Source organism: Stigmatopora argus, chromosome 17 (assembly GCF_051989625.1).
Source record: "Stigmatopora argus isolate UIUO_Sarg chromosome 17, RoL_Sarg_1.0, whole genome shotgun sequence".
NCBI classification, from domain to species: domain Eukaryota; kingdom Metazoa; phylum Chordata; class Actinopteri; order Syngnathiformes; family Syngnathidae; genus Stigmatopora; species Stigmatopora argus.
The window spans coordinates 8497500-8521668 of NC_135403.1; the positions used below are offsets into that span (position 1 = coordinate 8497500).

The 24169-nt window shown below is 39.2% G+C and overlaps 1 long non-coding RNA gene across 1 annotated transcript in view; it reads left to right on the plus strand.

Moving 5' to 3' along the window:
• The window catches only part of LOC144092064 (uncharacterized), a 65657-nt gene that overhangs the window by 28830 nt on the left and 12658 nt on the right, over window positions 1–24169 (plus strand). Inside the window, exon 2 of the long non-coding RNA XR_013305967.1 lies at window positions 8538–8662. This is a non-coding gene — a long non-coding RNA (uncharacterized LOC144092064). The remainder of the gene's footprint in view (window positions 1–8537; window positions 8663–24169) is intronic.

A 24169-nucleotide genomic window follows, 5' to 3' on the forward strand; every position in this document is an offset into this window, starting at 1 on the left:
CAACTCGCTTTGGCCTTGAACGACCCTTTCAGCATCAACGTTCCTACGCACATCGGAGTTTAATTTCTTCTTCAGATGTTTTTGCAAGGTCTTTGATTGATTTCCCTTCTCATTGTTTCAAAATTATTTTGGTTTTTTTTAAACCAAAATTGGCTTTCACACTGGATATACCTCACACAATCTCAAACAAAAAGATAAAATCTGTCATCAAGCCTAGATCATCAGTGGTGCAAACCACAGACACTCCTTAATGAAGCAACAGCTTGCTTACTAACACTGTCTCACGCTGTCTGGCTCTGTACACTGTGTACACTTCACTCTTTTCTGTACGTACAATATTTCAGACTATACAATGACACCATTCAAACGAAGCTCTTGCCCAATGTTACACAACCACACCTGACTCAGTCTGTATAAGGCAATACTGGAAAGGATGCAATGCATTACACGTGCATTACTGGGTGTGGACACATTTTACAGTGCAGGTATGATAAGCACTTCCTGGGTTCAGAGGTCGAAACACAAACACTGAATGTAATCGGCAGGTAAACAGTCCCCACCCTCCGCACTGTCATCAAGGTAAATATTGCTGTTGCTCATTGGGGTGGGCACAGTTTCCTCAATGCATCATTGAAGCAACAATCTAGTACGGATTAATTATTGTTTTATATTCATGACTGTTATAAAGCATTAGTGGAATATTTCATTACAAAGAGAGCTTGATGTTTAACCCTAGAGTGGATGATTGTCAACTTCTAAAGATCTCTGACTGTTGTCCCGTTTAATGAGCAATTCTAGGAGTATGTTTCACAATGAAAATGATCATTTGGATACATATGAGGGTGTAAAAGAGCCGGTAACAAAACAACAATTTCAGCTAATCAGACAAACATCACTCTCAAACAACCCTAAGAAAATCTTTAGCTCGGTACTAAATTCTAAGTGCAGCTCTCACTGATGCTCTCCTTTTATCTCCACTTCAGCAGCATGTGATGGCTCATTGCTTTAAATCTCATAAATTGGGACACTCATTTGTCAAGGTAACATGGATTGTTACTGTATTATTGGCAAGAGTCAGGAAATTGATGAGACGTTAAGTTACCCCCTAGAATCCCTGTGCCGTATGTAGATTACAGTGAAGGACAACCACATTGTAATATTGCGTAAAAGGGGTTGTTGACTGTTATGCCAGTGGATATTGCAACATAACATTTGCGTGTGAAGGAAAAAAATCCCTCATGACGCTTTTTGTGACACATTTTACAACTTGAAAGTCAAGGTTGTCGGTCTAAGTTTAAACCCACAGAGGGAGTTAGACGGCTAAAATTCAGAAAGTGTGTGCGTGCGTGTGTGGCTGGGTGGGGGGTGCATATAAGACCCCTGCAGTGAATGAGACTGCCTACTTATCAGCTTTGAGCGTGATGTGCAAACAGAGGCCTTTCAGGCCTGCCAGGCACACAATAGCTTTGTTTGCTATGCAATAGAAACCAGTTGTTCACTGCTGAGTCAATATTTACTGCCTAATGGAATGTGTGCTCGGCTACTACCCATGCTCAACAACACAAGATTGGAAGAGGGACTCATTACCTCCCTTTTCTGTCGTTCACCCTGTCATGTCCCATCCCCATTTGTCCTTTTGCTCCTCCTCTTTATCCGAGTCTCTTTCTAATGTTGCTATCTTAAACTTGCTTCACTCGTGAAGTTTACAGAGTGCCGGTCACTCCTCATTCCGTCCTACTCTTATCCCGTCCACGCAATATCACCTGTGCATCTGGACCTCCCCTCACAGTACGGTGACAAACAGATGAATGGAACTCCGTATCTGGTGCAGGAGGAGTGAGGTTATAAATCATGCATAGAGAAGATGCCTTAAAAAAGAAGAGCATAATGCTGAACATTTGTGACAGATAGAAGAAATGTGGTGGTAAAATATGGAAAATGTCCATTGACCAATGTCCTAGCAAGGTCGTGGCACTGACAGTGAAAGAGATTACTCTGCGATGAGATCACTGCGCTGACAGAATGATCCTTTTGTGCCCCGGTCTGATAGTAGGCGGCAAATGCATTGCATGTGGTGTTTACACATGGTTGCAGATAAACCGCGACTAATCATGTCCAATTTTCTTTGAGGTACATGCAAGCAAGTGGAGCGCAAACATCCCCGCCTTTTGGGTTCTGTTGTGTGCACCTTTTTCGCCCAGGTGTGGACAGATAACTGGAGGAATGAAACACTTGTCCTTTTAAAGGTTTTCCAGCAGCCAATCCATTCTTTTCAGTCATGCTTCAATATCCTTCCCATACAGCCTGGAGGATCTCTCAGGAGAGGACAGTTGTGGGAGTGATGGTGTGCAGGGTTTCCATAGTGACACCAAGGTAATGAAAAGATTGGGCTAGAGGAGTGTGTAGTTGGTGCCAGTGTGTATAGTGAACGCCAGCATGTGTGTGTGCAGTTCTATAGCTCTCGGTTGAGACACAGTGGAACCATTCATGATCTACTATCTGCCCCCCAATGGCATTCAGTCTTAAATCAGGGTTTGCTTGCAGAGCTCCGATCCCTGCAATGTTTTATGTTGGCTAAAACAATCGCCATTCAAAAAGCGTTTTGTGCATTTTGTCATTTTACTCCCTCCCACTCATTATCATCTTTTTATTTCTGTCCAACAACTTTCCCATGAATGATGAGGTCATTTATAATACCCTTGTCATAAAAGGGGATGAATTGATGGGTATGGGTTGTGTTTTAATTGGTTTATGCTGGCAGTGGGATAAACAATTAGGAGGATGCATATTAATTGTCCCTAATTATCCTTTCGAACCACAGATTAAGTGATTTCATAAATTTGTCTCTTCATGAGCCAAATCCTCCCCATGCTAATACGTACATCTATCCATGTTCCCCAATAAATCACCGAACTGATTTTGTGCTGTGAGCAGTTTTCATCAATAATATTTCATTTAAGGCGTCTCTCGATTTCATCCCCTCCTCAACTTGACCCGAAGTCTTCGGATTCTGCACTGATTGCAGTACAAGGTGATCATATTCACATTAACGGGAAAGTGTCAATGAAATGACTAAAATCCGATGCATTTTTTTTTTATGTGGGAGGAATCATATCAAGCGTAATCAGATGTGTGCAGCTTTTGTTGATGTTATAAACACAAAACTGCAAGTAAGAGTGAGGGGTTATGCACATTGCATGGCAATTTTATGATAACTTGGAGTAATTAATAACATCATCCAGAGAAATGACTGGTCAAGGCCACTTAATATGCATTTCAATTTTTTAAATTGCGGAATCAAATTAGAAATACCAATTTATACTATAGCAGATTAAATCTGTTCTCTTTTGGAAGGTCCTGCAGAGTTGAATTGATAATTAAGTAATGAAATGAACTACTGGGATCCAATTTTATATCAGATATCCATATTAGCTCAGCAGTAGTTATTCTAATGTTACATGCCATAAGAACGGCGCCTCCATTCCCTGAATGGTAATGTGAGCTGCTTGCAAAAATTAAGTTAGAGTTGTGATTTATTAGAGTGAAACTTTATGCTAATGAGCTCAAAGTCAGTTTGTACTTTATCTATTTGAGATTTTTATGACAAGTGAAGATGAAATTGTTTTTGCTTTGCACCATGTGAATATAAACTCCTTATTACTACCCTTTATACCAATAATATTATTATTTTTACATATTTACCGCTTATTCTGTTCAGAATCGCAAGAAACTGCTCTTTGGGTCTTTGTTGTGTTGCATCACTTAGGATATTTTGAGCAGTAATTGCAGCCGGTCATTATTTTACTGTGTATTAAGATAAGTAGTTATTTCTTGCTTTGATGGCATCTGAAACTGTTTATTATTTTCTCAAGCATGCCAATATTCCGGCTCAAGTATGTTAGCTGGATACGGTACTTCTATGTCATGCCACATCTGTTACCTTGAAAGGCAGGAAATTAAGGTTCAGATAAGTGAACACCTTTGACCTGGTGAGGGATCTCGATCACATATTACAGACTTACCTAGCTGAGATATAATACCTAAGATAATAAAATCACATGTTTTGGGCATAATTTTAAATTCTCCTAAAATTTCTATACAGAAAAATCCAAATAAATAAATAATTCAAATCAAGTCTTACCTCTATTTTACACTTCTGTGCCAACAACAAAATAATCAATAGGAAAATCAACAAAAAAAATAGATTTGATTGCATACATCATGGCATGCACCCCCAAAAATGAGAAGCAATATTTCAAAAACAGTATTTTCAAATAGGTAGTTACTTTTCAATCATCCTGTGCATGTATATTGGCATGGCCAGATTCAAGGAGACTCACTGACACAAAAGATAGTGGTGCATAGTGGTGCTTCAGCTCCACTGCCTCATAGCAGGTTAAATGGAGCGGGGGCAATGGGCAATTCTCCAGCAATCCCTCTCTTCACTGCTGCCGCAGGTTGTTCTCCCCCCACTAAACTCAGCTTCCTGGTGTTTTAGCTTGAAGCCGTAGACCCTATGGGGTCCCAACAGGCTGGAATAAAACAAGAGTGGATGCGACAAGTTGCCATGGAAACTTCATAAGCCAGCAGTTGTAGAAAGGGGGTGGGGGGTACTACTGTACCTAGTGAACCATGAGTCTGAAGGACTGAAGGAAATAAATTGAATGCTGTGGAGGGGTAGACAGAGAGAAAACTGGAAAGAGGGATGTGTTATTGTAAAGTAACCTTTTTATGTAGGAATTATTATTTTTTCAACTGTAAGGAGGACAGCGAATCCTCCCAGGTGATCTCGCTGGCCCTTCTTCTGCATGCCGTGATGGGGGAGTAGGCTGAGGTTAAACGGCTGTCTACATTGTCACGAGGACTCTCTGCGATGCCTTCTGCTGTGTGTGACAAATGGTGACCACCACAAGGACCCCCCCCTCCCCACACATTTATTTGCTTCACCTTTACCTAAAACTGTCGTTGCTTTGACTGTCAGGCCATTACCTTCACGTGTCTTCAGGGGCAAAATTGATGGCCCATTGGCAATCAAAGCTCAAAAGCCTCAAACACGCCAGCAGATTGCCAAGCATCCTTTATGCCACCTAAATCTTTCATTAACCACCAATCTATCATTAATTATCGGCTGCAGGCATTTATGGAGAGCTAGGGAGATTGATGGCACGCAGTGGGGGAGGGGCTGACTGTTGAGGGAGGCAATCTATAATGAGTCAGAACAAGGAGGATCCGTCTTAACTTTTATTTATAAGGGGGTTGACTACTCACCAGAGGTGCTATGTTGTTTATCTGTCTAGCCAAGCCTATTACATTAGTGCTCATGGCTGCTGGAGAACAGCTTTATCTTCATTGCCCGTGTCTCTCAGGGTCCATCTCCATATGTTTTTGGACAGCTCAATGATCATCTCTATTTAACACCACAGGCTCCTCATGTTGTCTCTGCCCCTTAAAAGAAACAAATTAATTCCCCTCTGAGGCAAAAGCCCTGTACTGGCCAATATGAGCTTGTCTGTAAGTGTGTGTGTTTGTGTGTGTGTGTGTGGGTGGGTGGTTGGGCTTCTGTGTGTGCTCCTTGCCAACTTGAAGGTGAGGTAATGTATTTGCTTTTGATCCAGGGGCAGCCAGACAGCTCACTTGTCCAGAAAAGCCTTTTTATTGTCTTGCTCAACATAGGATTAGCGTTCAGCCACTGGTTGAAGTAAACAAATGCGTTCAGGCTAATTTTAAAGAGAAAAAAAAGAAAGAAAAAGTACACCATGGTCTTTCGAATATTTAGGTATGTTCGTGTGAATCATCAGTCTTTGTATGATGGAGTGCAGTTTCTCACAACTGTAAATTGATATCAACACACAACAATACACTCAGGCATCAAAGATCTGGGTTGAATCTCCCCGCTCAAGTTCTTCTAATTAAATTGTACTTCCTTAGACCATACCAAATGCGAGCCAACTTTTCACTGAGAAAACCCAGTTTTCCACTTAGAGAAAGAGTGTGTTGCTGTCCCATCGGCTCTTAAAGGACACGGAAGGCACCCTGCTCATTGTTGCAAAGGAGTCCAAGTAGCTCACACTTATTATTGGCATCCATTTCTTCTCTAAAGCACATTTTTGTGCCCGTCCACAAAAAAACTTGGTCTAAAATGCCCCTACGGTTCATTTTTGGCCTAATACTAAAAAGTACTTTTGGGTATGAAATGAATCTCAACATTCTTCTCCACGTACTATTCACTTCTCATATCTGAATAACCAATAAAACATGTTTTTATTACTCATGTTCTTAGCATTTGGCTGCTCCTCAATTCACTGCTCCATTTATTTTGTTTTGATGAATACTGAAAAGTCACCATCAAGAGTGGAGCCAATGCATTATGATCTACTACAGTGCCAGAACCAATAATAAATATAATCTTTTCATCTGAAGATTGACAATATAAACAGATTTTGCCAAAGAAATGCTTTTTCACACAGTTAATAATAGTCCACGGAATAATTAAAAACAGAAAAAATTTAATTGTTCGTATGGTTGAGTTCACCATTATATCTAGAGACATTCTTTATAATGTCTTACTAATTTGTCATCTACTTAATGAATTAAAGATCACATCAACTTTTAATTATTAGGATGAGGATTTTTATCATGATTAAGATTTCACTTTCCGCACTTCTTTCCGCCCTGTTTTCTGAATAAGCGTGTCAGGATTGTAAATTAACCGAGAAACAACCATAAATGATGAATCTGAAGTACTGCGATTGTGCTATGTTCTCACTAAATGCTTGACTCTGCCTCAGAGACAAAACAGCTCTCTATTTTCAAATATAATGGGATTAAATAGGTTGAGCCAATAACAACTGAGTTATTGTCTGTGTGTTTTTTATGGTTCTCTTACTTTGTATTTTGTTATGAAGTTATTTGATTATTAAACCTGTTACTGGTCTTCTTTGTATTCTCAAAATGTTTTCATCTTCTGACATTGACCCAGTGGAGGGACAGATATTAAAACAAAGAACAGGGATCAGACCTTGGATAAGAGTGCGGGGGGTAAGGAAGAGAGAGGGGATCGAGAGTGATAACAGGTGAACAAGAGCAGACGTGGAATAAACACCCCTCTGGAACACTTTATCCTGCATTGTCACGCTTTGTTATCCCAGCAGTCTACTTGATATTTAGTGACAAAGACAAGATCTCAGCTGCCTACCGATCATGCTGCATGCCCTTCGACACCCTTCCCCCTTTGAATCCCTCTCCCAAGCCCCATCAACTCTGTGACATACAGACAGTAAAACAGAAATCCTCAGTTACAAGCTGATGAAAGTGAGGTGAAATTTGAGCAAACATTAGGTGAAATTTGCACTGCTCTGGGTTTCAAAGTCATATCAGGGTCAAAGTCGAGACCAGAGCGGATGAAAGGGGACGGTTGCTGAATAAATAGGCCTCCAGACAGACACGCCTTTGCTATATTATTTCACTTATGTCACGGTGGAATAGGGGAACTCGCCAGGTTTCATTAAAAAAGCCAAAAACGGACAGTTGGCTGCACACTCGACCAGGGCTCCACTAGCTCATCCAACGAGTCTGGGAAGCACAGAACAGCAGGTTATTGGAGTTGGTTGACAGCGGATGACCTCAGTGTGTTTTCGCCTGCAGAGCTTATTATATGTTGTTGTACCAAGAGCTCACAAAGGGACATCCCGGGCTGCAGAACGATGTGCCTTTTATTATGAACTGGGCTGACATAAACAGAAGCGTCTAGGAGCATAAGAAACCAATCCCATTCAACAAATTCACCAATGCTTTTGAAAAGACATACAATATTTGAATGATTCAAAAGCAGTGAACATTTCCAATTGAAAAACGAAAAGCTACATCAATAGAGCTCCGACCGCAAATTTTGTATCAGTAGTCATAATAACTATTATATTGTGCCTTACATTGAAGTCATTACTAAAATAGTATGTTAATTACTGGACTGGTCACCAGCCAAATGAGGGGCATGTACAGACAAATGAGCATTAACATTGACATCTTAACAACTAGAGTCTTTGAGTCTTCAATTATTCAGAGAATACCCAGAAAAAAACTAACGCAATGACAAAACATGAAAACTTTATCTACAACTTGAAGCCGAGATCTAACCCTTAGAACTCAGACTAGCTAATCAGCGTACCACCTCAGATATCTATGTTCTCTACTGTTTCTCCACATTGGATTCATGGGTGGCTTGCAATTTATGGATTTCACCATTCAATCAGTCCTCTACTATGTTGTTTTCAACCAGGGTAAGCACTGTAATGCAGTTTTAGATGGTTTGCAGCTTAAACATAATACCAGCAACATCCAATTTTATTTGCTTGATCATACTATTATCATAGAAAAAGACCTTATGCTACCAGATGAAGCTAATACTTGAAGAAAAAAAATACACACAGCGATTGAACAAAACAAAACAAGTGTTGTCACTTATTTTAAAACCGTATGACCTACTAGTAGAATATTATTCTCATCTCTTATATTTTGCCTCATTTTTTTTATTTTTATAGATTCAGTGGGAGATGAATGAGCCAATCAGAGACATCAGGCATCAAGGAGTGGGTGTATAAAGCTGTTGGCCGTGCATACAGCCCACAGAAATGTTTCAACACTTCTTTTGGAGTCCTAATTGATTGTAAGTTTCTATAAATGTCACATTAAACCGCTAACATTCTCTGTGGGGCAAAGGTAATAGAAATATCTGAAACACTAAATATCCTAAGACTTGTCTCAATCTGGAGGCAGCACAACCCTCGTGAACGCTTATGTCAAAGGAAAGGAAGACAAGTGTTGAGCTCTCAGCAGACACAATAGCAGAATTAGGAATCATGCTGCGTGGCTTTACAGGTACTCTGCCAAATGACTCCGCAGAGCCCTCCAGCTACTGTCAGCTGAAACCCTCAAACACACAGCTAATATGCTGCTGGTGTTACATAGGATTGGAGCAGATGGTTATGATATGGATTACACTGACAGTAAGTCAATAAGACCCAGATCTTGGGTTTGCACTTGGTCAGTCAATTGTCCACGGATTGCTGTTTTATTATTTTGGTTTCCCATAACTCATGGCTTGTTGTATGGTGGCTGGATTGCACTTCTCCCCATGGTGGAACTATAAGGACTGTTTACAACACAGTTTTTAACTGAAAGTTGATCGATTTTGGTCTTTGAGATGACAAGGGTATTTGAAAATGTGAAAACTTTTCAGGATGGGAGCACTTTTTCAATTTACCATAGAACAGAAAAGAAACTGAGAAAAGCGTTGTGACCCAAAATCCACACAGATTGACTCAGAATTTTCACGAAATCAGCAGGACGTGACCTGAAATGGATAGCAAAAGAATAGGAAGTGACCCATCTTTGCATCAAAAGTAGCCGAAAGTGATCCACGTGAGTTAATCTCCAGAATTCTACATGTTCATCCTCATTAGAATTGTGAGTGAGGTAAAGTCTCTTCCAAAAACAGTCATCAAGAAAAAGTCTTGGTGGAATGGTACATTCAAAATAGCAAAGAATAGTCTGTGCTCCTGAAACCATTAACACTGTACCTACACAAATCTACAATATTTACCCCATGCCATATGTTACACATGTATTTCAGCAACCTCACAGACGGGGTTGGGTTTCAATTAACCGATGTGCCATCCAACCAGAATATAGCAATTAAAAACCATCCAATCAAATCTGTGTGACAACCAGACTCCTTTCATCACAGCAGGGATCCAGACGGCTCCTTACGGCCCACCTGCCCCAAGCACCATCTCAGAGATGGACTAGAATAGCTAATTAGATAGCACCCCTTCTGTTGATGCAGCATGGGATACTCATTCAACACCAGTCCAGTAAAAATTCTACTTGATCTTACTCGTGTAGCCTTGAAATTTTCTATGTGTAAGCACTCCCTTCTCAATACAGAAGGGGAAGAGAAAAGGAGGGGATCGTTTTACAGTAGAGTCTGCTTGCGTCTGATGTTCATGTCGCAATGCATGCTTTTCAACTTGAGTTCCGTTCATAGAGGAGTATGTGTGTGTGTTGTTTTTTTTCGTGCACTCGACTGCCCCCATCTCTGCACATCTGTTGGAATCAGTTGTCATGTTGTTGAGAGAATCTTTGCAAGGTGATCGACTGAGCCGCAACACAACTCCGAGCTAGCTGCAGAAAAGAACATTTCAAAGCAGTCGTCTGGGCCACAAGACTTGAGTGTTCCATTTTTGTTGAAAAGAGAGCCATTCTTAGCTCTTATTCCTTTTTTTCAATAATACATAATCAGGTGGGGGAGGGTTATATAAACTCATTGGCCCCAACATTAATTAGATTCAAAACGAGAACTGTATGAAAATACATTCAATATTTCAAAGGTTTGATTTTCGAGGACGGTTTTTGTGTAACTGTACTTTCATCTGAGAGGTGCTACTCCCTTTTTTATTTTGCTTACATGAGTAGGGCAGTGAAAACTAAAACAAAAGCAAGGCATCCTTTTTCCTCTGAAATTATTCTTTACCAATGCATTTGCAGAGATGATGTGTTTGATAAGCTCACGTTGAAAACAATTCCAGAACAAATTGAAATTCCAACAATTCACTATTGATTTTGCTGGTAATAAATCCAGGAAAGGTTAACCCCTTATTATCTTCAAAATATTGTATTCAACTTTGCTTTCAATTAGTCCAATAATATTTAATTCTGGCTTATTGGACTGTCCATCTTGTGTTGAATGGATGTTTAAGTTTGAACATTTTAAGCAAAAATCTGTTCATTATTTAATACTGCAATGCTATTTAGTGGCGTTTTCTTTACCACCAAAGCGCTGATCTTTTTTTTTAATTTAGTACTCTAAGAAATCTACTTGTATTAAAGTCCTATAGAGTCTAATTTTTGGAAAACATGAAAAAAGTTGGTAAATATTAAGTCTTAGCCTTCGTCTGTGTTTTAACCACAGCTTATCTCTAATTTTAGACCAAATATTTGCTATTTTTCTAAGTGTTCTGACTAGCAAACTCTTTTATAAAGCCTCAAACTGAGGAGCTCATCAATCACGACGTACCATTAGTGTTCAATGGGACAACTACAAAAATTTGCAAGGCACTCAGATGCCAGAGTTCAATTCCACTTGACCTCATTGTGATTTGCGTGCACAGCTAAGCACCAAATATTAGATATTTAACATCATTACGCTTTAACGGATCTGCAATGTCAAAAGATGACAGGCAAACCTCATTGGCATTTAAGGTGGAGAGTGGGGCTTGGTCGCATTTATCTCCATATTAGGGGGGATGCAATGAGGGATGACCGCAAGAATGACATGTTCGGGGCGTGCATGACAGTATGCTCACGTGCCACTCCCATTAGGCATTTCTGAGGCGATCCAGTTTAATTGTATTTTTAAGCATTATCCCGACCCTTCCCATTTATATTCAACCATTTGTCTACCACCCTGTTGACACAGTCTGATGAACATCCTTCCCACCGCCAGTGATGTTAGTGGTCATATTAGCTGCACTGTTGACCAACTCCTGCAAGGTGACCGCCAGGAGATGTGGCTAGCTTCGGATTGAGACTTTCTGTGAAGTCAGCCACATTAGGTCAGGGCTAATTGTGTGTGTGTTGCTCATAGTGAATATTTGATCTGCTGTTTGCCCTTTGCTGGACACACAAAGCAGAATAATGGCTCTGTTTAAGAGGCAAAACCTTGGGCTTCCTTGACCTAGTAGGAGGCCCGTCCAATTACTCCATCAATTATTAATTCATCATAAAGGTTGTCCTTTTCCTCCATTATAAACACCAGTCTGTGCATTGCAAAGTCATATGTGTTAAGAGGAAGTAGAGGTCAACATCACCCACATGGATCAACACAATTCCTTTACCCGAGAACATGTCCATCCGTGTCCTTTAAAATGCTACAAATGGCTAAGAATCTAAATGTCTAAAATTCACGAGGGATTACGAAGGTTTTAATATTTGAAAATGGGGACGCTGTGTATAATTTATGGGGAACAGAAAAATCTTCAATATTTGACAATGCTTATAAGTCATACAATAATTATTTGAAAATGATTAAGACAATCATGTCGTCCTTTGGGAAATCATACCACTTTTATCTTTTGAATGAATTAGTCTTCGCAAATATTACAAGAATAATTGTCTTGTTCTTTTTTAATAGTCACATTCTGTTGAATTACTTGTATACCAGCAAATACGGGTATTTGTGGAAGCTGCATTCATACAAAGCGAGCAGAACAAGACCAACTGGAATATCTAGTTGCTATGCATTATTCCATTGTAACCCCTATTGCTCACCTCAACTTCACACTGGTTAGTAACTGACCTATAGTAGCCTTAGCTAGAAAATCCAGTCTTGGCGTCAATTTGTACACTAAATTTAGAATTGCACAAATAAAACATCTAAATTCATAGAATAAGATGTCATTTTAGATTTTATTAGAATCTTTTTTCCTCGTCCGCCTCACACTTCTGAGATCGAGGGTTCAATCCCCAGTAGGTTACAACCTTCCTGCCTGGAGTTTACATGTTGTTATCGTGCCTGTGTATGTTTTCTCCTGGTACTCTGGTTTGCTCCTACATCTCAAAAACATGCATGGCAGGCTGGCTGAACTTTCTAAATTGCCCCTTGCTATGAGTGTGAATGGTTGTTTGTGTTATTGTGCTCTGCGATTGGCTCACAACCAATTCAGGGCATCCCCCACCGACTGACCAGAGTTGCCCCTTGTAGGCTCCAGCATCCCCAAATCCTTTGGGAAGATAAGGGGTATGGAAAATGAATGAATGAAGGAATGTAAGTTAGTTACAACTTCATGTCTTTCACGTTTGCCACAGCTAGGCTAGCATTATTATGTACACATTAGGTTTGGTTATATGCTGCGGTGAGGGTTCCAAAGGCTTGCAATGGTCTTTATTATTTGTATAACTACATCACCATACAACAAAAGGCCGCATGTAAATTGTCAAAGTAATTATTGCTTTTCTTTGATCGCTGTATATTTATTGTCTCGCTGAAGGGTGTCAAGCAAAAGGCCTGTGGGACAGAAGCAGCCCTCCACAAAATGGTATTCATTTTTTCAACATAGTTGTACAATTTGTTGTTCACAATGCAGGATAAACAATAAATATATAGAAAATGTCACAAAATCAGCCTGGTGATGCCAACTACCAATTGAACAAACAGAAGATGAGCAATGAAAATTAATTAGATAGTCATTTTATGCATATCTGGATTTTGCGCAACGAGCAAATTTTATTACGGTTTGTTCTCTTACAGTACAACGTTGTTGGTAAGGGCATATTTTCTTTTCAAACATGTTTAAAAAATAATGTGTGGGTGCTTTTTTGCGGGGGCTGGAGTGGATTACATAATCAATTTTCCATTACTTTCAATGGGGGAAAGACATTTTTAGATACAACTTTTTTCATTTTAATCATTTCAATGACACGTTTTATATAATTTCTTATAATTAGATAGACATCTTAACTAAGAAGGAGAACCTTTACTTGACATGTATGGATGCGTGTACACAAACACATGCATGCATACACACTGACTATGTACTGTATATACACAGACACAAAGGTCATTGTGCTTTACAAAAAGTAGTCGTTTTCATTAGAACTGTGACCAATGAAGTTTAGGGTCTAGTGTAATTTAATGTGATCAATATCCTTACCACTGACTCGGTGGTTAATGTTAAATGCGTTGTTTCATTTGACCTTTAGCTAATGGTGCTGGCACCCCGAGCAAAGGTCATGTTTTATATTTCAACTAACTACAATCATTGCATTAACCTTGAGTCGGGAATGAAAAAAAAACAGTCAGCATTAACAAAGTATTGTGACATGGCATAAATAATGTACATGTATTAATGATGGTGAATTTGAAGTAGTGAACGTATAAGTATTGGTGGTCTGTTTAGGGATGGTTGTTGTTGTTCGCGCCAGAAGCAGCAATGGAGGCAATATAGCCCATTCTTACCTAATGGTCTCGTGTCACCTTAATGTCTCCACGATAAATCCAGCCCACTTTTGATGATGAAAATCTATGTGTGATGCTGTTGATTTACTTTTATATCCCTGTGCGACCATGGGATTGAATACGATGTACAACTCTTATGACTTCAGTAACTTTCCTAGGCTGTTCTTTTACTGATACAGCTATTAATGTCTTTTCTTCTGCATTCTTATTTCTGTCCTTTTTTTCCCTCTCAAACCCTCTTCCATCTGACTGCATTTTCAATCAATATATATTGCAATATTAAAACAAACAAACAAAAAAGAAATACATGAAACGGCGTTATTGCATGCACAAGCTGACGAAGAGGAGGGGTAAAAATAAAACAAGAATATAAAATACCCAATGAAGGGTATTTGAGCATGTAAGCAGACACCTATAGACAACAGTAAACACTCCTATGTCATCGTAGCTGTCTGTCTCAATGTTGCTCAGCATACAATAATAAAACCACCGATCCATCCATTATACGGATTTTGCTCACAAGGAATGGAGGGGGGTTGCAGCATATGGCAGCTGACTTTGGGCAGGAAATAGGGGATGCAACTTGAATTATTTGTCATCCATTCAAAGGTCACTAAAGGACAAGTAACCGCTCATAACAAAACAAATCTTTTAGCTACAAACACTAGACATCAGCCCCCAAAATTGCCAATATTTCTCATCTTTAACTATATATAATTAATTCAGCTACTCTAAAACATATATGCAAAACATGTCTGGCAGGTGTTCAAAAGGAAGTGCCGAGTGAGACGATTTTGACGTGCACTTTAATAGAGATGTGTGACGTGGATTTTGAAGGCATTAAAAATCTGACAGCATAAATTCCTGCATTCATTTATTTATAATCTTCTTTAGTACATCCCAAATTGTCAGGGCTGTATTCATTAAATCACACTATTAGTCATATTAGCATTAGGTGCATAATTGAGCGTCATTATCTGTAATTATTCACACGAATTACATTAAAGCCAGAGATCATCCAGGGGGGGATCATTTTTTCCTACTTCGCATTTAGCAAAACATCCCGCAAACAAAGTCTGCATTAAATATTTAACCTCATTTGAGATGTTGCAATTTAATGTCATTAATTATTTTACTAATATCAATGGATTTTAATGTAATGGATCTGAAACCAAGAATAAGGGGGGTCCCATGACCTTTGTGAGGATAAGTGGTTCAGAAAATGAATGAATGTATGAATTTGGACCCAAAGGCAGTTACAAAACCATGGAAATGTGTGAATTCACAAATGCACAACACTACAAAATCACTAGTCTGTAGTCTATAATATAATTTTATTAACTGCTCAAAAGTTAGCTGCACTGATAAAACAATTTGTTTGTACAAAGACAGAATCATAATATAATAAATAGTGGGAATCGTTATAAAGGTGTTTTATGCCATAGTGGACTGCAAATACAGAATAGCTTTATGAATGTAGTTTAAATAAGTGGTTAGACTCATTTGTTCAGTTGACTGCAGCACTTTTTGAGACTGTTACTAATTTAGATTTCAAAGAAAAAAAAAGAAGAGCCGGGTGTTTATATTTAAACACTGTGTGCTGTTGTCTGAAAATTTTTCTGGCTAAGAGTGCCACTTTACATAAAAGCTCTGAGAATCTAGTAACTGTCATGTGGCCGCGAAAAAAAAACCCATTTTAAATAATCAAATTCCCCTGTGGCTCCGGTAAGAACAATGTGAAGCAAATTTGTGTTTGTCTAAGTGTGTGAGTCTATGAGTCGGTGTCTGCTGGTTCCTGCTCTCATTAGGATCAACACTATAGGCCCTGCTTCAATGTCGTTTTCTGTATAGGCCATTACTGATACCTGCCCTGGGGTGGCAAGAAAAAGCCTGAGACAAAAAGCGAATCATGTGCAGTAAAATGCACCCAGGAGATTAGCGTGGCAAGGAAATCGGGGTGTGTAAAGAGGGGTGAACTTAAGGTTGTGTCAACTTGAGGCCACACTGGGATGTTGAGAAAAGATGAATTCCAGCCTTTAGCAGCGAGTAAAATTATGTTGCAAATGTGTAGTGTTATTTTCTGCAATTTACAACACATTTTATTTCAAGTATAGCATGCTGTCTAATACAAGATTAGCATAGAGGAAAATTTGTTACAAGAACAATGGCTAAAATGGTAGTCAGTGCAGTACAAACGTACGTCCCAGTGGGTTCTGTTTTGGTAAAAATGACTTCCTGGATGCGTTTTAAAACCTTGCAGTGCTGGAGTGCCCAATGCGAAGGCGAGCAATTTACACTTAAGCCAGGGAAAAAATGTTAAATTCTACCCTAAAAATAAACGTGCTTTAGCAAACGCCATGGTGTGTCAGTGGTTAGTACATACGCCTCACAGTTCTGTGATCGAGGTTTCAATCCCCCGTTGGGTTCCGCCATGGCCCACGATGGTATTACAGACACTTTTCGCCCATTGCTTGGTCTATTTAATTAGTCCCTAATGAAATATCATATACTATATAAAATAAACACTGAAATTTTGGACTGTAAGCCACAGGGATATTCACAGCAAAAGACATGGACCTCATTAGCCTGTAAAAATCCACATATCGATCGCACTGTAACAGGTTGAAAATTACAGTGTCCAAGTACTTTTTATGTATGTAGTATGCATAGTAATAAAATAAATAAAGGTAACACTGGAAAGTGGATCGAGAGAATGCAGTGTGACACCATAGCCTATATCTCACACCAGTTCACAAACCTTGTAATGTAAAGCATAATAACACAGTGAGATGCCAGCTGTTCACACCATGCTGGCCATTCATGTAAGAAAGAGGCCGAATTGTATTACACTCACAGACCAGCCGCTGCAGAAGGCGATTATGTATCGTAATGGAGTCCCATGCAGCCCGCTAATCCGTGATAATGTGATTCACATCTCAACATGCCTAAAAAGTTAAGGAGGACTTAGAGACATTGAGTGTAAAGAAATGGAAAAGGGCACATAAAGGAGTCCAAGATGCTCTTGCTCTCTGTCTTATATACATAAACCCAGAGTCAATACACTGCCTAATTTAAATAAACAATGCTTCCCATCTTTCATTAAAAAAAACAGATATTTAATGTCGAAAACTAAAATGACTCCGAGACTTTGGTAAGGTTAAGCGAAACAGAAAAGGAATGAACTAAAATGACAGACAATATAGCACACACATCCCTAATTTGCATGAGAACAAAAGCGTCCTTAAAGTAGCGTGCAAGTTTCATTTTGCGTAATCCTGATATTTAATCCGCAGATAGAGTTTTATGTCTATTTTCCACAAATTGAATCAGCTCCCAGGTGCCTGAATACCAAGTCGTTTTTTGTGTTTTTTTTTTAAATGTGAAGAATCAAGAGTAACGGTGGCTTTCTAATCTGTATTGCTGGGTATGGCAACAGGAGTACAGCTTTATACTAGGACAGACTAGAGACAGGGGGTTGCTAGTGGCTAATTCAATTTGTGCTCAAACCCCGAGGCTGAAGGAAAAAAAAAATACAAATGTGTCCTAGAGAAGAGTAGAAGCATCAACTCTATTTCCCCCCATGGAGATGCCCACTTCACTATCAAGCCTACAAATTACACTTTAATTACTAGGTGAATCTGTGCATTTATCACATTCAGTGAACACACCTAAATACAAACACCATTTTTACATATACGGTAACCTTATAGATGCAAGTTAATGGGCACATGATTGTAACCTTCTGTCTTGGTTGTATTTTAGGTTTATTGTTTATTACAAATCATATTTTATTGCGGATTAGGCAACCAGAAAACACATTTTACATTAAATTTTTCTTGTGTGTCTTTCCACATTCAGTCAAGGACCTTTACACACAATAATTCAAGTTTAAAGACATCCTCATATATCTGTAATATTTCAGATTTTCAAAATTGATGCTTGAATTACTATTTTTCTATATGGAATATATTTCAAAAGTATGCCTCATGATACAAAAAATCATTTCTATTTGTTAATTTAATTAGGTAACTTACTTAAACTTGAATTTGTTATGAAATAACATTTCAATTTCAGTTTAAAAAAATAGTTTACCTGAGATTATTTTAAAAGGTGTTTCCAGCAGTGTCCATTGACTTTTATTACTTTTATTTCTCTGTGGCGAAACTCAGTCATTTGGCCCAAAATAAATGCTGCCCTGGGGCCCCGAAATACTATAAAAACAACACTAGTGAATGGGAAAAGTTTGTTTTCCATAGAACGACTTTCATTTCATCTAGGCAATAACTGCACAGAGACAAAGACCATTTTCAAAGTCTTCTGAGAGTCACTTGTCCATTTATTTAAAGTGAAACTGGGTAAAAGCTAAAATCATTCTCCCTAATTTATTCTGTATATTTTAGAATCTAAGATCCTTTTTTGGGAAACTGTCTTGAGGGGGTGGTGTTGTCATTCAAAGAGACAATTTATACTACAACAGGAGGTAGTTGAATGGTTCCAAATGATTCTTTTGATTTAATTGTTTCTATTTGAGCAGAAAAGATACAAAGTGCACAACCTGACCTTCACATTTCTAAGGTGAGGGACTGACAATAAAGATGAATAATTCTTGGGTCTGCACTGCTAGTGTGCATGAAGGATTTCTTAGGACCATCATCTCTAATCGAGGGACGGGTCAGGGAGGTCACTCGCTTGCTTAGCGAATGCTTGAAGGTTAGCCTATTTAGTGAGATTTGGGCTGTTGCCTCAAAGGGTTAAGGTATCAGTCCTTTTGAAAAGCACTCAACCCAAGGTTCACTATCCCTTAACAAAAGGATTAAGTGATTTTAGCAGATTTTCTTGTGTCAGGCCCTAATTATGTACTAACGTTTGGGACCATCTGAATAATCATGACAGTAACCAGAACATTCAAACTACGCATCCTTTGTGCAACTAGAGACCACTTCTGAATTGTGTAACAAATATTTGATATGCTGCCAAGAATTATTATTAGTATAGTGAATGAGAGGGGGATAGGAATTGATGTGTAACGCATGAGCAGTTCTTTCAGAATCAATATTTTCTATCATTATTACAGTGCTGCTTAGACTAAATACTGAAATTATAAGCTTGTCTCTTTTTGCTCAAATTCTTAATACATACGAAATCTAACCCTGTTTAATTGAGCACATTATTAAAGAACCATAACTTAATGACGTTGCAACAGGTGCATACGCAGGTTTATTTTACACTACCTTATGCCATCTAATGGAAAAGCCTTGATTATTCTGCCTGACACAACTTTGTCGCTGCCATGGATCGGGAAAGAATAGTGTCTTTTTAATTAAAATATATTGACTTTAAGATACAATGAGTGTGATTGTATAATTTTCTTTGGCACCTCTGTTGATTTCTTATTGCATAGTAGTGGGACTTAGCACCCTGTTTGGAGATCACCCGTCTAATAATCTACACTTTACGTGTCCTGTGATTGATGTGTACGTCTAAGGAGAACCTCCACTCACTTTCAAGTCAGATGAGACAGCCTCCAGCTCACCCGTAACCTTGAACATACTGTAAATAGAAGGAAATGCCGCAATTCTATGATTGCAATCAGGAAAGCTCAAATAATTGAGTGTGATTTTCTACAAACTCTCCTGGAGCTGGTATGGTGATAACTTGAGTAGAACTGTAAAATGAACTCCACATTTTCTCAGTCACAGAGGTTAGCAGGATTTCCCATTTGTGTAACACAATTACAACAAGGCTTTCCTGCCATTGTTGCGTGACTCAACTCTACTAAGGCTGAATTGTGTCAATGTAGCAGGTGTTGGCTGGGACAGCTCACGCTGTTATTGTCAGTCACCATGTTTCCCAGTTACCATAGACTGCACCAACGTGATTGCCTGATTGGCAGTGCTATTTCTGAGGCAATTATTACGATTCTGATTATGTCAATCATTTCACTCCCTTCACCACGTGGTATCAAATAGTAGTGCCTTGCGTGCCTCACTCGTTTTGATTTCCACTCCTGTCAGACGACTGTTAGGGGTATTGTCGTTTTTTTACAGTAGGAACAACTTTTTAAAAATTCATGCTCTCCTCGCCTTCAGAGCTATTACCTTAGAGCTCAGTTGCTCATTCCAAATTACTAACGGCCTGTATATGGTCCCCATAATGATCGTTTTCGCTTTGTGTCAGTAATAATTGCGAGGTTAGTTGTATTTTAGTGCAAGCTCAGGGCTTCTGGTTTTATCTCACTACTTCTTGTATTATTCATGTCATCCCTATGTCTTTGACTTTTCTCACAGAGGCCTCCATTTAAAAGGCAATTACTACTATTACCTCCTCTGTTAGGAAAAAAAGCCATTTTCTTCATTATCATCATCATCACCACAGCCACCATCATCATCATCTATTTACCACATGATTCAATTAGTGAGCCATCAGATAAAAGGTCACGGCTATAATCAGTCCATTGAGTCCACATTTTTTCTGTCTTTTTCCTTGCACCTTTCCAATGTGCTTAATTTTAGATTTTCCGGGTGCTAACGACCTGTTGTCCCCATTTGGAGACTAACGCATTCAATGCTGTGACCAAACGTGTGTGGCATCACCAACAAGGCTGTCTGAGGAAATGGTTTCCACGGAATCTGTAAAACAACGACACAGGTGACACAAGTGCAATTACACCAAGCATAGACAGCACAAATTAAGACAAGATCTCACCTATGGAAAGACCAGCAGCCACAGATTAATGTGCTTCACTCTGTCAATGTAGATGCTATAGTATGTTAGAAAACTTTTAAGATGTAGGACAAGTTGTTATGTTGACACAAAGCAGATGGGTGGATTTTAGAGGAGATTATTATATGATATCCACATTTCACCATCATTTTGATCATCATAAATTTGTATTACAAAACTTGACTTTATTTCAAATGTATTACAATTTGATATCTGACAGCAATCTGTTTAAATTTCATACAGTACTTAATATACCGGCTCGTCAGTGGCGTGCAGTCCCTTGTTCAAGGTCACGGAACAATGTAATGGGAGCAACAAGTTATCAGAGATGTTTGCCCACGTCCTGGCCTCTGTTGAAGTGGCGTTTAACAAGGGAGCCCACAAATGAGCTTTGATCACACTGTGTAGTGCTGTTCAATAATCTTAACGAAAAGCATTCCACTCAGATACTCTTCCACAACGATTGGGAATAGGGTTCTGCTATGCAAATCAAATGAGGAATGGACTCTGCTTGTACACCAATGTTTTTGAAGGAATATATTAGTGTTGTAGAATGTCTCTTCTGTCATAACAGAGTTCCTTGCAGATGCTGGCCTGTTACTTTCACTGACACTAATGACTCTAATACATTTCAGAGTAAAATAAGTCACTTATCAGTGGCAAGCTGAATCTCAGTGAAAACAGAGACATTACGCCCCACACACATATATTTCCAATCACCTTAAATATCGCCTTCTCGTTCCCACACTCAGATGCTGATCAAAGCGCATAGCAGGACACATCACAGACAGCATGTGTGTGTGCGCGAGTATGAGTACGTTCATCTCCGCAGCTGCTCTGTCAGCACACTCCAAGTCTGGGGGTGGGTGGTAGAAACATTTTTTTTTCTTTTTGGGTGGGTGGGGGAAGGATACAACAGGATACAGAAAAACAACTCGTCAACAGCCTAAGGCGCTGTGCGGTGTGTGTGGTAAGGGGTACTGCGGAAACTCCATAGACATCATGGGTTAATAAATACTAACATGCATCCTTGCAAATATTCTTGTTACCCACAAGATGGCTATTTTGTAATTAGGTTCAGTTTTAAGTGTGCAGGAACCTGTTATGACAAGCTGAATTGGATTTGTTGTGAATGCAAAGTACACAGCTTAAAAGCTCTTGGGGTATTTGGGGTGTTTGGCATATAGGCTTAATGAGTTGTGTGAGTGTGCATGAATGTGTGTCAGGGTAGCACAAGGGTGTTTGTTTTGCACTTGTCAAAAGGCGAGAGGAGCAAAATTCACCCATGTGACGGCAGCTGGCTGGAGGCAATTGGTCAAAATGGCTCTCATTGGCTAATTCCATGCAAACAAGTCAGAGACGCACTTGTCCTTGCCCACAGCCCGACCGGACCAGTCTCAAAGCACGCCAATTAGCAGCACTCTCTCTGGGCCCTCCCCTCCTTAGAAGTCATTCTTAACTTTGCACCCTCCACTCCCTTTGAGGATTTTGAATGAGAGAGGTGAAGGGGACATTAAATAAGCTTGTATCAATAACATGCAAAACGTCAAGCAGGAAACATCAAATAGCTAAGAGCTAAGCCGCCTTCCAATTAGCTGAAAGAGCTATTTAGTGGCAAATCTGGTGTCGGCTTGAATGCGGTTTTAAATGGGTGCATTAGCAGGCTTCGGGATTCTTTGTGAAAAACACCCCTCACGCTATTGCTGCAAGTTTGAGGGAAGTGGAAAACATGAAGGTGTCAAGACTCGCTAAATGAACCGGCTCGACACTGCAGTCTTGCAACAGTTCCACTGTGGGAGTAGCTAATTGGATGGTAATTAATGGAATGGGGGCTGATAAATACCTTTGTGAGCAGACTTGTCAAGGACATGGAGGTGAAGACTTTGAGCAAGTGGAGCGATGGAACGGAAGCTACAGGACAGACACCTTTTCCTCATTGTGACAGCTAATCCTCATCCCATCATCCCTTGCCTCAATTCCTAAATGAAAGTACCCCTCCCTCGTCACTCCTCCCCTTCCACTCCTCTCTCATCCTCCTCTTATCAGCCCCCCCTGCTTATTCCTTCCTGCCCCAACTTCACTTGTTTCCATGGAAACGCAGGATAAAAAGAGTAACTTCAAGATTAAATCAAAGATTTTTGAAAAGCCGGAAATATAACAAGTCCCTTTGAATCGTGTTCCTCGAGTTCAGGATGATACTCTATATTTTTCCTCCTTTCTGATACCACGTGTGCCTCTTTCTTCACCGTACAAGAAGACAGTAGTACAGAAGTAAAAGGGGAAAAAAGTCTTTCTCGATAGGACCAAGAGGAAGCTTATGAGTTGACAGTTTGTCCTTTTACTCTCAGCTTTTTGTTTTTATATATTTCTAAATCTGACTCAACCTCCGACTTCCTTAATCCAAATTGAGAGTGGGCTGAATAGCCAAGCTTCAAGAACAAAGGGTTGGCTAGGTATCCTTGAAAATTGGTTTCACCACACATTATAGCATTTAGCATAGGACTTTGTTGGAAGCCAGCTTCTTTTTAAAGCTTGTTATCTGAAAGAAACATGGTATAAACGGCAATTATTATTTGCACCAATTGTATGTGTCAGGGAAGTTTGAAAGTGTTTACAAATACAGTGTTACAAAGGGAGCCTGTTTTCGCTGAAAACTGCAATCCCGACTATTCTACAAATCCTTCTGAAATCTAGAAAACTTGAAATTTGAAACCAGTCTAAACTAGGAAATATCTGCAGACATTTTGAACGTGCTTGTAAATTGTGGCTAACATTTAATGGGATAGATATTATAGGCTTTATAAATTACTAGTGCTTTTAGTTAGAAAAGGAATCAAAGAGAAATGAGGCGTCCTGTTTAAATCTTTATTGAGAACTTTGGGAAGAATCTTACATTAAATTAGACAGGATACAAAAACTGGGCAGTGCATCGTCTATTCCCGCAAGCTCTGTCTGGATGGCAGTGAGGCAAACTGTATATATTCATAAACAAAGATCTGATGAAAGTTAATCAACGCCTCATTTTGTTTGATTCCACCCATTGCTTCAGATTCACCATGCTGTCAAAACTCTTTTATTTCAAAATTCACGCCTTGTTGAAAAGTCTTTCTGCTTATAAAATATGCGTCTGCTAGCCTCTGGCTGTTGTCCTATAAGAAGCATTACTTCTAATGTTGCTTTCAATTTTGTTCAAATCACTAGACATTCTTTCTCATTGCTTTATACATTCTCACTCCAAACACTATTACAGTTGGTCCCAGTTGATCCATCTCAGATGGTCAAATGAGTTTTTCAGCCTCTATTCTCCAAACTATAAATTGCCATGCAGATTAGCAAAAATAATCAAGACACAAATTAAATGGTGCAGTCAAGAGTGCAGCTAAAATTGCACATTATACAAACTAATAGTCTTCTCTATTGACATAGAGCGATAAT